The sequence below is a fragment of the Gobio gobio genome (genome assembly GCF_949357685.1).
Source record: "Gobio gobio genome assembly, chromosome: 13".
In the NCBI taxonomy this organism is placed as follows: Eukaryota; Metazoa; Chordata; class Actinopteri; order Cypriniformes; family Gobionidae; genus Gobio; species Gobio gobio.
The window spans coordinates 37,015,438-37,030,384 of NC_137106.1; the positions used below are offsets into that span (position 1 = coordinate 37,015,438).

A 14,947-nucleotide genomic window follows, 5' to 3' on the forward strand; every position below is an offset into this window, starting at 1 on the left:
CATACACGCCTCCCACGGGGAAGAAGCCTCTGGAAATTAATGTCACGAGCCCTCGGGTTAGCCAGCGCTAGCTTAGACAGAATGCACACGCTTGCCGAAAAACACACCAGGGGTGTTTGCCAACAACACCATCCTCGAATCCGACCTTCACCGTACGTGCAGTCCCCCATACGCGCACACGGATGCCCCCGGACCCTTTATCAGCCCGTCATTACACTCTCCACTGTATCATTCATTAACTTCTATTTGCTCTCTCCTGCTCTTGTTTTCCAGCGATTTGCAGTGATAGACTGACGGCCGCGGGTGTCTGTTTGACAGGGTTTTAGGATGACACAGGCTGGTCAGTGCGCTGCGATGCCTCGCTGCGGGTCTGTCAGGGAGACGCAGGGCAAACACGGGCCTATTTGATTTGCTGTATTTATCTGATGCAGCCAGAGCCCTTGAGTTTAATGCAGAGTGCTGTAAAAGGGCCATCATTAGATAGAGCTAAGTAAACATGCACTGAGAGAGACTTGGGCGAGCAGGGGGGCTGATTTCAGCAGGGGTGCTGAGTCAGGGTCGGACCTTTACGACACATTGAACACACTGACTAACCTGCATCTTGACTGAATATATTAACTGCATTTGTTGTAATCATCCACTCAACGTCATCGCCCAATGGGATTCAGTTGTCAGAGGGGAGGTTGAGCTTGTGTTATTATTAGCATTCATGGTGAAATAGTTTACAACGCGAGTACAATTTTTTAATTTGATTTTATTGTATTGTTCCTTTGGACATACAAAGTTTTATTCATCACATACATATCAGTGCGATGGTAGTCAAATAGTCAAATAGTCTACTATCTCTAAATGGCTGTGCATTGCACAAAAAAAGGCTCATAATGTTTGACTACTAGTCAACTAATTGTCCAACAATTGACATTTAAATGTATACACCTCAGTAATTCAAACATCAGTTGTTAGGCAATTAAATGTGATTTTTTAATTTTTTTGATTAGTTTTATATGGTAAACCCTATAAACCTTACTCAGAAAAGTAAATAAATGAATTATTTATTATCTAGACTTAGATTTATTTAATTTAGATTATTTAATTTAATAAATAATCAATAAAAAATAAACATATTTTTAACTTAATGTTTATTATTAATTTATTTTACTTGATTTAATTATTTAATTTACTTAATATTATTATTATTATTGGTGGTGTTGTTGTTGTTTATTTCCTTATTATTGTTGCTATTATTATTATTATTATTATTATTATAAAAGTTAATAGAGATAATTTAATAAATACTCAATAATAAATCAAAAAAATTAACTTAATGTTTATAATTAATTTATTAGACTTATAAATGATGACTTATGAAAGACACATTTTAAATGACCTTGTTGGTCTTTTTTGCTTGTTTGTTTGTTTGTTTGTATGTTAAATTAAAAAAAACTGGTTAGGTGGTTTAAGGAAATGTATTTCAGGTACCTATTTATGTAGGCTTTTCTAGGCCAGTAATCACCATATGTTGAACATTTGCACACAGAAACAATCCAATGGTGTAGGGCAAAACTGATGGCAATGATGCTCCAATTTTATGATATCATAGTTGTGGTGAGTAGCAAATAGACACTGGATTGCTTGTATTTCAGTGGGATGATGTGGATTGTGGTCTGAAAATGCTTTGATTCAGCTGTGCCACATGGCGACGATTACCAGTAGATAAAAAATAATGATTATTTATAATCTGGTAAAAAGTCCAGTCTGTCTCCAGGCAAAGCTTTCTGAAGATTTCAGAAAAATCATATTTCACATTTAAGACGGTTCGGCTGATAGCTTATTAAGAAATATATTAAATTTTGTTATTAATGTAGCACTTGGTTTTTCTATAAATCCCCTTAATTATAGATTGACTCCTGGGATTATAGAGCGGGGTTTTTAATTTAAAACGAAATGGGAACAGCTGTCGTAAAATTAGTCAACAGTGCCAGGAACATATCCACAAAACAATTTAAAAATGAACAGGACTTCCACTTATCGATTGACATTTTACTTTAAAGAAAGCCGAAGGAAATCTTCAGCGTGAAAAAAGAGTTGAGTTTAAGATGATGAGCAAAGACTTTTCCTTCGGAAATCTTTATATTTAGCTTTTAGTTCACACTAACTTTCAGGGATTTCATTTGAAAGGATTAATTTCTAGGTTTTTTAATCGACAGACTCTTTAGAGAATGTTAACCGGTGTTCTTTTTTTTATCATGGAAGATAATGATGAAAGATAGGCCAATTGTTTTTTTTCTTTTCCTTTTCAATTGAGATGGAAATGAAGGGCGTATTTAGAGTTTGTTGTAATTTCATCATCATATTTCACCAGAAGAGCAAAGCCACCTGCAAAGTGTTTTTTTGGCTCGTGACTTTTGTCAGTTGATAGCACCCGGGGCTATTCCTCGTCTTATCTCTCAGGTCTCATTGTCACTTCAGCACATGTAAAGTAACCTGCTGAACAACCATCTAAGAGCTTTATTGAGGATCAGGCTTTGTGGTCACCAATTGCCCGCAGTAAAAAATTACTAAATAATGTCTAATTAAAATTGAATACAGCCAGAAGGTCTATATAAGGATGTGCAATATTAACAAGCACACAATTAATCAGTTATTTTAGCTAATTTGATTATGACTTCAATGCTGTTTGTCACATTTTACTGTTTAGATCTGTTTCGCAGACCTCCTCAGAATATGTTAATAGGAAATCTTGACTATAATGTAAAATGTGTGTGAAAGCTGGTTTATGGGAACCAAATGATATGGTAATTTCATGAGAAGAAAGACATTCCCCGTTTTTGGTAATGTCCTGACAGAAAACAAGGAAAACACCGCTTAATTTCATGGACAAAGACTGTTTAATGTTTCAGTTAGTCTGTAATATTTCAAATGAGCTTGCATTCAAATAATAGAGATGCAATGTATGTGCATGTTTGTCGGCTGGTTTTAGTTTGAAGCGTGCAAGTCCCTCTAAATGCTGAGTGGGGGATGTGGACAGGCAAGCGGGGGCCGTTGTGGAGAGCTTTGCCCTCGCTCTGAACCACCTGTGTTTGCTCTGCAGCTTTTCTCTCTGCATTGACAGCAGCGAAGTGATCTCACACGCCTGCTCCTGCCCCCATCACTCTCTTCATCGTTCTATCCAGACCTCACCTTTAACTTCTTCTGTTGAGCCCTTACTGATTTAATCAGGGATGTGATTTTTTTCCATATTTATATGGTTTTCCATATTTTTCGACCTGAAAAGTTTGAACCTCATGAAACATTGAATTGCATTAATTAAGGTGACCAGACGTCCCCGTTTTTGGTGTTCTGTCCCCGGAAATGTCCCTGTTTTACAGCTCGTTCAAAACAACCTGGTTATAGGAGCAATCGTGTAGTGATTTTCACCAAAAGATGTAGATGAAGATGAAGTTACGTTCTCGACCAAGTAGAGCGCCATCTATCGTCAGGGTTGGGGAGTAACTAGATTACGTAATTGAATTACAAAATAAATGTAACTGTAATCAGTTACAGTTTCTGAGAAGATGTGTAATTAAATTACAGTTACTTGTGAAAATGTTAATAATTACAAAGGGGGTTACATTTTTACATTTTCTGTAAAAATGTAAAAATTTTTACATTTTCTGTAAAAATGTAGTAAATGTTGAATAATTTGTTGCTTTAATGATGCCTCCTGCCATTTAAAGGCTGTTTAGTAAAGCGATGCAATTCTGATGCTTTTGATTGGCTCTCTTGTTTGAATTTATAGTGCACCACGTCTGCCAATAACATCAGTTCACATTACCACTGAAAGCTTTAGGCTACAACCTGTCTGAGAGTTGCCACCATGAGTGATAAAAAGGCGTCTCAGTGCTGGAAATGAGAAAAGTAATCAAATGTAATCTGTTACATTACTTTAATAAAGTAATTGAAATAGTTATAACACTACTTATTAACTTTTAAATAGGGTAACTTGTAATATGTAACCTGTGACATTTCCAAAGCAACCTTCACAACACTGATTATCGTCAAATATCAAAAGTTACCCTCGATTTCAAGGTGAGCAACTTTTTGGATACATTCATCGACAGAAAACGAATCATTGTTAAATAGCCCAACACAGTTAATTGTTTAAATCTCGTTTTCTTGATTTACCGCGGGTACCATGTTTTACCATGCCTAATATCTAAGTGTCTCATAGTAGCCACAGAGCGAACCCACAAAGTAGCATTATAACATAACTTTCAACACACTCAAATGTATGTAATATGATAAAACAGCGCTGCGTTACCCCACATACGCATGGCTGGAAGAAGCGTTCGTCTGTGGCATAATAAAAGCTCTGCGAAATCAATGTGTCATCAAGCTATGCCTTTATTTTGAATAAGCAACCTAAATAGGAAATAGGAAATGTCCCTTGGTTATGATGAATGAAATTGTGAGAACAATTTAAACAATTACTAAAAAATGTTTTACATTTTCTAACACGTTTATTTCGTGCATGGTGCTGCATGAGCTCGCAGGACACCCGTAGCGTGTTAGCCAGGGTTCAAAGCGCCGAATGCGAGTAAATATCTGCGTTGGAACGTTTAAGGATTAACATGGTTAATCGCCTTTTAATTTTTTGTTTTGTCGATGCATGGTTGTAAGAAAGAATGTGATCTGGCTTTGTGCAATCATCAAATTGCAATTGTTGTGATGTAATTATATACCTACATAGTCTTGCGCGCTACATGTTTCAGAGTAAAGCCAAAGCGCAGCACTGTTCCTTTTCAGTTTCGAATCACAGTAAATGCTGCTCTGCGAGTGGTGTGTGTTTGAGTCGTTTAGAATTTGCATTTGGGACCGCAACATGCGGCAAAAATCTTCCAAAATTCGTAATGTCAACAAAGAGAAGCATTAAGGTCTCAAAAGATCAATAAAATAAAATACATTAAAATTATAATTATTAATAATTGATAATAATAATTGATTAATTAATAATTGGCAGGTTTTCCTTCTCTTTTGTCTTAAGCTGATCACATCTGATGTGACCCTTATGGACCAGACATTTGGATTACCTTTTGTTAAATTATTTATAATGGCGTTTAGGTTTGTTTCATGATTCCAGCCTGTGTTTCCCTATCTTGTGAGGACTCTTTTGTTATTTCCTGTCTTGTCATGTTTTGTAGTCCTTTGTAGTTATTCATGTTGATTAGTTTTCCTCAGGTGTTGCTTATTAGCCACTCTCCCTTGTTATCTGGTTATCCTTGTTTCCCTTTGTGTATTTGTACCTCTGTGCTTCAGTTGTTGTTTGTCAGTCGATGTGCTCCTGTATGTGTGTTCCTGTTGTTACCTGGTTTTGGATACCCTTGTTCTTGTAGTTACTTTTGATGTTGTTTGTTATTAAATCGTTTATGCTGCACTTGGATTCTTCTCACTCAGCTTCATCCCTGCTCACACGTGACAGTTTTTTTTGTTGCCTCTTTGCTGTCTATTTCCTCAAAAATTTTAATATTGAAATTATTCTATGGAACACAAAAGGAAATCAGATCTCTATTGCACTTGTGTGCATTCAAACGTGCCGCATCACGCCAGATTTAATACCAATGAATTAACACTAACATCTTGTCACATTTTAATTGAATGATTTAGAATATGGCGAGCAAGTTATATCAGTGGTTCTTAACCTTTTTGACAATATTCAAAGGCCCTCAAACCTAATCTCATAAAAATACAGAACTAATAAGGTGACACTTTCAGATTTTCTTTGAAAACATGGTTTTTGTACAAGGTCTTGGCCGATCAAATGGAAACTTACACATGACATTGTACAAATTCATACTTATTAGTCTAGCCTGACAAGCCAGACCCACATCAAGATGTTGGGTCTGGGAACACACCATTGGCAGGGCTCAATCCGAGGGGTGGGATAAACGATTGTCTGTCAAATTCCCTCTGCACGCAATAGGATAGCATTAGAACCAACCAGAACAGCGAAGAAGGTGAAGCGGAGCTATTTGATAGATAAACTTTTGCCGTATCCGGTCGTCAAAACTCAGAACACCTCTTCATTTCTTAAGAATGACTTCAGTGCCGTTCTTTGTTCTTTTCTCATAGAAAAGCTTAACTCCAAGTCTTCAAAAGGCCGCTGTTTGCCAGCTTCTTTGTTTACAAGTAGCACGCGGAACCGCAGCAACTCTGCCCTCATGCCGACTCTATACACAATGTGATTGGCCTGACTAGAGTTTGTTTTTTCCAGCTCGCAAGCCAACGGAGAGTTGCTAGACGCCCTGGCTGCAAATAAGATTTGCTACCGCTAGGGAGCGTCTAGATTTCTAGGCTATAATTAGTCACCAATTTGCCAAAATAGTAAAATAGTTTTGCCATGAGAGTGTGTTGGGCCCTCCTATATGAGGTAATACCTCTGGTACTTCTGTTGTAATAAAACAAAAATAAACTGAAAAATATGATGCGAGTTTCGAATTTTACATATGTTTTTTTCTGCATTTAAATAAGATTATTAATATGTCTACATTTAAATATTTGCAGAGGTCCCGGCCCCCTGGTTTAGAACCACTGAGTTAAATTGACTTTTTCTATGATTCTTGTATGGTGCTTTTTCGTCTTTGATAGTCTGTTCACTATTTCGTCCTATAGAAAAGCCTGACCATTCCTTTTGTGTTCCACAGAAGAAAGAAATTAATTCCATTTTGGAATAACATGAGAGTGTGTAAATAATGATTATTAGTAAAATAAATGTCATTTGTGTGTGAACTGTTCCTTCATCTGATTCTCTGTTTTATGTAGGAGGCATGGCCTAACAGCACACAAGCTGTAGACACATTGAGCCTTGGTGCTAACCTGACCTGCATCATTCTGTTCCCCCTCTAGTAAATGGTGGTGGGTCCTCATAAAGATTGCATTAAAACATCTCTTTCAGAGCGTTCAATTATTTGGGGATGTTTTAGTTGTACAAGGAGTCTTACTGAGGGCATCAGCCCTGCCTTTTGACTCTGTTACGAGAGAGATTTATGAGTGTGTTCTGCGGAGGAGGGATCTCTCATGTATTTGGTTTTTTGTTGTCAGGCAAGGATGCAAGTCTTTTGTCTCTGACCTGTAGAGCTGAATATGTTTGATCACACATCATCAGGTGACACAGGCTCGGAAAAATAGAAGGGGTGCGTGTGTTTCACAGGATTATGGTCCTGTTCACATTTGTGTAACATGAAGTTTAATCTTTCATAACAGTTAGACTAAGGATTAGTTGTTTGCTTAACAGTTTAGCAGATACTTTTATCCATTTATTAGAAGCTGGTCAGAAAAGTGCATTCTAGAGGTGTGAGTGTAATCTGAAGGCAAACAGTTGAGTGTTTTTACTCAAGGATTCCCAAGGAAGTGCTTCTTTCTTTTAAAAAGAGTACTTATTACAGAAATAATATGCGTTAAAAGAATATACCTAAGAGCAAACTGAATGTAAATACATTTAACATCTATTATAGTTGATATTTTATTAAATGCAGTTAGATGAACTTTAGCAAGCTATTAGATGCAATTAGAAGCTTTTTTTGACCCAAATCTTTATATATAATTTCATAATTACTTCTATTGACATATGAAATATGGTTCAAGAGTACTGCTGAATCTTGACAGCCAACAGAGTATTTATTGTAAACTGGAATATACTTTAATGTAGTTTTGGCAGCACTTTATTTTACAGTCCTGTTCCCCATGTACATACTCTACTTACTGTACTTATTATAGTTATTACAATAACTACCCCTAAACCTAACCTTAACCCATGTAGTTACCTTATATTAACTAGTACTTTCTTAGGCAAGTACACGTAAGGGCACGTACTGTAAAATAAAGTGAAACTGTAATTTCTATTGAAACTTGCATGTCATGTATTTAAATATATTTGTAATTCCCTATTTGTATTGAAGTTTTAAAATATATTAACTTTAAATATAATATCGAACCGCACACAGATAACTATGATAACAATAAAGATATAGATCTAAAAATCATTTTAAATATAAAAGAATAGCAGTGTCCACACCACAACTATAATGATAACGACACAGAGAAATTACGTATATTTTTGGGATCACTTTGAGAACGATTTTGTTCCAGCTGATGGACGATAAAAACATTGACAGCCAATCAGAATCCATCCTGCTTAAAAGACCTTGAGCTTTAAAGATGACAAAAGTCAGCGTGCACTTTGAATAAACAGAACGTTATTGTCCGCTGGTGTGGATGCTGATATAATTATCATTATAGTTATTTTTATAGTTATCATTGTCAAGTTATTGAACAGTTATAATTACTTTTGTACTTTAATGTGCTTTAGTATATTCGTCAGCACAATCAAAATTATTAAAACAATGATTTAAAATGTACTTTAAAGAAAAACTTAATTTGACATGTACAACCCCAAATCAGAAAAAGTTGGGACAGTATGGAAAATGCAAAAAAAAAAAAAAGAAGTGATTTCTAAATTTACTTTGACTTGTATTTCATTGCAGACAATATGAACACAAAATATTTCATGTTTTGTCTGGTCAACTTCATGTCATTTGTAAATATGCATCCTTTCCTGTCATTCAGACCTGCAACACATTTCAAAACAAGTTGGGACAGGAGCAATTTAGGGCTAGTAATGAGGTAAAATGGTTAAATAATGATGCGATTTGAAACAGGTGATGTCAACAGGTGATTGTAATTATGATTTGGTACAAAAGCAGCATCCAAGAAAGGTCTAATCCTTTAGGAGCAAAGATGGGCCGAGGATCGCCAGTTTGCCAACAAATACGTGAGAAAATTATTGAAATGTTTAAAAACAATGTTCCTCAAAGAAAGATAGGAAGAGATTTGGATATTTCACATTCAACAGTGCATAACATAATTAAAAGATTCAAGGAATCTGGAGGAATTTCAGTGCGTAAAGGACAAGGGCGCAAGCCTAAGCTGAACAACCGTGATCTCGGATCCCTCAGGCGGCACTGCATCAAGAATCGTCATTCATCTATAAGCGATATCACCACATGGGCTCAGGACTACTTTGCCAAACCTTTGTCAAGTACCACAATACGTAGTTACATCCACAAATGCCAGTTAAAACTGTACTGTGCCAAAAGGAAGCCCTATGTTAACAGTGTCCAGAAGCGCCGTCGACTTCTCTGGGCTCGGAGGCATCTGGGATGGACCATCACACAGTGGAAATGTGTACTGTGGTCTGATGAATCAGTATTTCAGGTATTTTTTGGGAGGAATGGACGCTGTGTGCTCCGGACCAAAGAAGAAAAGGATCATCCAGACTGTTACCAGCAACAAGTCCAAAAGCCAGGGTCTGTCATGGTATGGGGTTGTGTCAGTGCCCTTGGCAAAGGTAACTTGCACTTCTTTGAAGGCACCATTAATGCTGAAAAGTACATAGAGATTTTGGAGCATAATATGCTGCCTTCAAGAAGACATCTTTTCCAGGGACGTCCATGCATATTTCAACAAGACAATGCAAAACCACATTCTGCACACATTACAAAGTCCTGGCTGCAGAGGAAGAGGGTACGGGTACTTGACTGGCCTGCCTGCAGTCCCGACCGGTCTCCAATAGAGAATGTGTGGCGCATTTTGAAGCGCAAAATGCAACAACGAAGACCCCGTACTGTTGCCCACCTTAAGACTTGTTTGCAGGAAGAATGGGACAAAATTACACCTGAAACACTTAATCACTTGGTGTCTTCAGTCCCTAAACGTCTTTTAAGTGTTGTGAAAAGGAATGTCAACATTACAAAGTGGTAAATGCTTTACTGTCCCAACTTTTTTTGAAATGGGTTGCAGGTCTGAATGTCAGGAAAGGATGCATATTTACAAATGACATGAAGTTGACCAGACAAAACATGAAATATTTTGTGTTCATATTGTCTGCAATGAAATACAAGTCAAAGTAAATTTAGAAATCACTTTTTTTTTTTTTTTGTGTTTTCCATACTGTCCCAACTTTTTCTGATTTGGGGTTGTATTACAAAGTGTAGTTTTTAAAAGTCTAAAGGGTTAGTTCACCCAAAAGCCCATAACACCTTCGTTCATCTTTGTTCGGAACACAAATTAAGATCTTTTTGATGAAATCCAAGAGCTTTCTGACTCCACATTGACTGCAGTGTTATTACCACTTTCAAGGCTCAGAAAGGTAGTAAAGAGATCATTAAAATAGTCCATGTGACTCCAGTGGTTCAACCTTAATGTTATGAAGCGATGAGAATACTTTTTGTGCACAAAAACAAAACAAAAATAACAACTTTATTCAACAATTTCATCTCTTCCGTGTCAGTCTTCTACGCTGTTCACATTGTAAGCACAGTGCAGTGCTTCCAGGTTCTTTGCTGAACACCAGCTTTTTATCGTGGGTTTGGAATGACACGAGGGTGAGTTTAAATTCTATCATTCTATTAATGATAGTATTTAAAATTTTTGGGTAAACGTTAGGGCTTTCAGGGCCAGATTTACTAAAAGAACAAATTATCGTGAGAGCCCAATTCCAATAAAAAGCGCAATTAGGAGTAGAAAGTTCTGCACATGATCTACTGACGACGTACAAATTAAAGAACACAATCTAATAAGAGCATCGCAAATAGCGTCTGTTTAAGACATGCTTTTTTGGCTGGTAAATAATGGCACAAATTGATTCACGCAAAATTCCTTTAAAGGCGGGGGTGAAATGCAGTTTCATGCATACTGAGCTTTTTACACTGTTAAAGACTTGGATTCCCATCCTAAACATGGACAAAGTTTCAAAAAAAAAGTTGGACGTTTGATGGAGTATTTCTGTGCCAAAAATACTCTTTCCGGTTTCTCAAGTTTCGGAAAGTTTTTTTCGAGTATGGGTATATGTGACGTCAGATGGGGTGGAATGTCCTTGTACGGGCCGTACGGGCTCTTCTCGCGGAAGGGCGCGCGCGCGAGACTAGAGCGAGAGAGCAAACGCTTTAGGGAAGGCGGCTGCGCTGCAGTCACAGGACTTCACGAAATCAACAATGTCACCAAAGAAGTGTGTTTTTGGTTGTCCTGGCAAGACAATCATGTTTTTCCGGAGCAGCAACGAAGTTGTGCAAGTGTTTGTTTGTTCCCTGAATTTCGGCGACAATGGTTTATAAACAAGGTACAGTTAAACTCCGGATTTATAGCTCGCCTGATGCTGAAAGATGGAGCAATCCCAGCGATTAAGGTTCACGGTCGTGTGTTGGTAGCAGGCGGTGAGTAAAACTGCTTCAAATGTCTTTGTGTTGTTAGCTATCGATTTCCATTGTTTTTCTATGTAAACATGCATAGCTCAACGCAATAGCTGCACGCGCTCGTCATTCTTTAGCTCCGCCCAAACGATACGCCCCCAGCCGCTCGGCTTTTTTCGGAAAGACTCGGTACAGCGTATCTTTCTTTTATAAATATAATAAAACTAAAGACTTTTCGGAGATATGAAAGATGCAATACTACTCTATAGGTACTCAAGCTTGACATGAGATTGACTGAAAATGAGTGTTTCACCCCCCTTTAAATACTCTCCTCCCATAAATGTTGCATCTGAAAAGGAAACTCCTACAAATGCATATGCAATAAGGTCGGCCGCAAAAATGTCTGCGCCTTTTCAGCGCAAATTTTTCACTGCGTGTCTTCAGTAAATTCTGACGGTAGTTTTTTTTAACGGCAAAAGATGGTTTGCGCTAGATATGCACAGATGGACTATTATTTCATCCGCAACAGAATCACAAAACTCATCATCCGTTTTCAAAGCCGCACCCGCCCGCTATCCGCTGATTGTTTTAAGGTCTATGGCCGATTCAAGGTGCTGCTGATGATTGGTTCAACTGTCACCCGTCCGAATTTAATTAAATTTAAAAAATGTGTCACGTCATCCGCCCAATCCGCGGCTGTAATCGCTAACCGCGCATCTCTAGTTTGCGCTGACTCAAGCTGTTAGTAAATCTGGCCCTTAGTGTGTAAAGAAGCATAGTGTGAAAGTCTCTCTTTAAGTACCTTTTAAGTGGCCTTTTTCATTAGTATTATATTATATACTGTAGTTTTCCAGTACACTACAAGTGCTCATTCAGTATAATTAAATGCACTTTTTTTCACATGGGTTTAGTTGCCATTTAAAGGGGCCTTTGAACTTTTCCCCCCCTTTGGTACACAAGGCTTAGTAAGGTCAGGAAGTAAATATAAGATTTATTAGATTAAAAATGTATATAATAATAATTTAGGGTCATAATTTAGTTTTGCATGACCATTTTTTACATCCCCTCTGTGAAATTAAAAGTGCGTTTTTTGTTACTGTACCTTTTAGACTTCTACATGTACAACCTTTGTTTAGTGGTATAGTTCACACTTTTGTTTATCAGGGCTGGCCATTGTGTTGAATACAGAGTAGGGGTTGATATGTTAATATATGTTATTTGTCATAACCATGATGTTTTAGCCATTTTTTGCTGTTTAGATTTCACAAATGGTCTGAATAGAGTGCTTTGTGAATCTTATAATATATTTATTTCATTAGAGCAAGAACAATCCTGTTTTCCATGATATGTCCCATCTAACATTTTGCACAACCACTTCGGTTCAGTGACCTCTGACTTGATACGGGCCGTGCTGCTTTAAATGAGCTTCAGTCAGCGACGGATCGGACTGTGACACCGCTGATAACCTCCATCACATCCTCCTCTCCCCACTGGGTCAGAAAGGCCACCACCAGCCCACCTCTGCCCCACCAAACGCTCGCTCATAAAGGTCAAGGCTGCGACCCTCCTTTGCAGGGCTTAATCTCTACAGGTTAACACGTTACTCTGGGAACCTAATTTGGATAATATTGTAATGAATGCTGATAAAATACATAAGATTAAAAGAATTGCGCTTTGAAGTCGAGCTCCCCTCCCTGTTGGAGAAAAGTACATATTGACTTTAGAGGTTTGAGGCTTTTTGATGTTCTCTTTGACTTGCGAGACCTGCACTCCAGTAATTAGAATGATTGGGGCCGCACCAGCGGAAGCTGCATGTGCTTATGGGTAAAAGTGTTTCAGGGATTTAAATGCACCGGCTTTCGAGTCATAGACTGTTTCCATTGCAGTCATGCGTTGTGGTAATGCAAAGATTGTATTTGCATTTGTATCTTTAGCCTGCAGTTGAAGATTTTTTTATCGCAGGCCGCATCAGAGGCGTATAACGGTGCACTGTGCTAACGTTGCAGGTTGATTTTAGTTAAGAAAAGAAACTCCCCAGTCCAATGCATCTTGATAAGATACTGCTGGATGTCAAACGGGTGCCTCATAGAAGCTGAATGCATTTTGCAGACAATGCATCCAGTAAGATGAAACCTTTAAAGCTTTATCACAGTTTACGATACACCCGGAGATAAGGCACGGACAGCATTCCTGTGTTTCTGAAGAAAGCTATTGAAATTTCAAGCCTATCAACGACACACCTCAATTTAACAAACCCCAGATTGTAGCAAAAGTTACTATATAGTCATTCATCTCTAGTGCTTATGATAACTCCTTTGAAGGAATAGTTCAACAAAGAAATATAAACATTGTCATTATTTACTCACCATCATGTCATTCCAAACTTGTATGTCTTTCTTTATTCTGCGGAACACAAAAGGAATGTCTTTGATGAATGTGTTCTATATTTCATGTTTTCTGAAGTAATACAATAACTTTGTATGAAGAACAGACCATAATTTACCTCAAAATGTCGCCCCCTCACCTGGATTATTTTGCCCCCTCAGTCAAGATGAATGTGAAAATAGTTTTTAATGATGAAATAGAATAGACTATTTTAAAAAATCACAATTACCAAGTGCATAGGCTTTCTAGCATTAATATTAGGCTGCTATAGCAACTGTTTCACAGTGACAGTTTGATTGGCATATTTCACACATTAACCTACAAACTTCCCGTGCCACAAAGAATGCAGCTCTACTGAGTAGGCTAACGGTATAATGGTTAGAGGGCTAGTGGTTGGTTGATTTATTTCACTGTATTGTTATTGTTTGTCAACGGTTGCAGTTCAGGTTGGTTCTAAGTTACCACAAAGTTATGCATCTGTTAACCCGGTCACAATGAGTGTGTGTTATGTTACTTAGTGAAGCGCTCGCAATGAGCTTGTGATTTATAAGGAAAGCAGACATAATTAATTACTATTGTTGGGGGTGTCATGATAACTTGGTTGTATTCATGGTAAAACAGCTGAAATTCTGTATCTAAGACATATAATATCTGGTGGTCTAAAACGTGTTTGTTTCATGATATCAATGAGTTGAATTTTCGAATATGTTGGCCTTTTGTTGTTTTATGTAACATTATTCAATGCTCTGTATTTGCTCAATGGGGGATTTTTTCTAGGGGGGGATACTTTGTGTTAACGTCATCACCCCCTTTTGTTCCTTCAGACGCCCCTTCTTTCAGTGCTCTGCTGGTGCCGGCTGTTTCCACTGTCAAATCTCATTCACACTTCTACCCAAATATATCATATGACATAAGATTACGAATATAATGCACTTTAGCCAATTTAACTGCCTTTTTGAAGCTTAAGAATTAGTCCTTTCGGGTGTGTCCACACTTGTAGTTTGGTTCGTTTGGTCCAGACCCAAAAGAATTTAGTCCTGGTCTGCTTAGTGTTCACTTTGGTATTTTAACACTGAACCTAAAGATACCAAATCTAAAGGCATAGGGATATGTTCAGAACCTGATTGGTCAGCTTTTATCATGTACTGTATATTTTGTGACAGAATTTAACGAACATCCAAAACAATGCTGTGTGGTGGGCTAAATGTGCTCGTTATATGTGCATAGCATACATATACAGTGGGGAGAACAAGTATTTGATACACAGACGATTTTGCAGGTTTTCCTACTTACAAAGCATGTAGAGGTCTGTAATTTTTATCATAGGTACACTTCAACTG

At 37.6% G+C, this 14,947-nt stretch overlaps 1 protein-coding gene across 2 annotated transcripts in view; it reads left to right on the forward strand.

Annotated features, from left to right (window-relative positions):
• mipol1 (mirror-image polydactyly 1) overlaps positions 1–14,947 on the forward strand; it is a 146,341-nt gene that overhangs the window by 94,161 nt on the left and 37,233 nt on the right. The gene's annotated exons all lie outside the window — the stretch shown is intronic.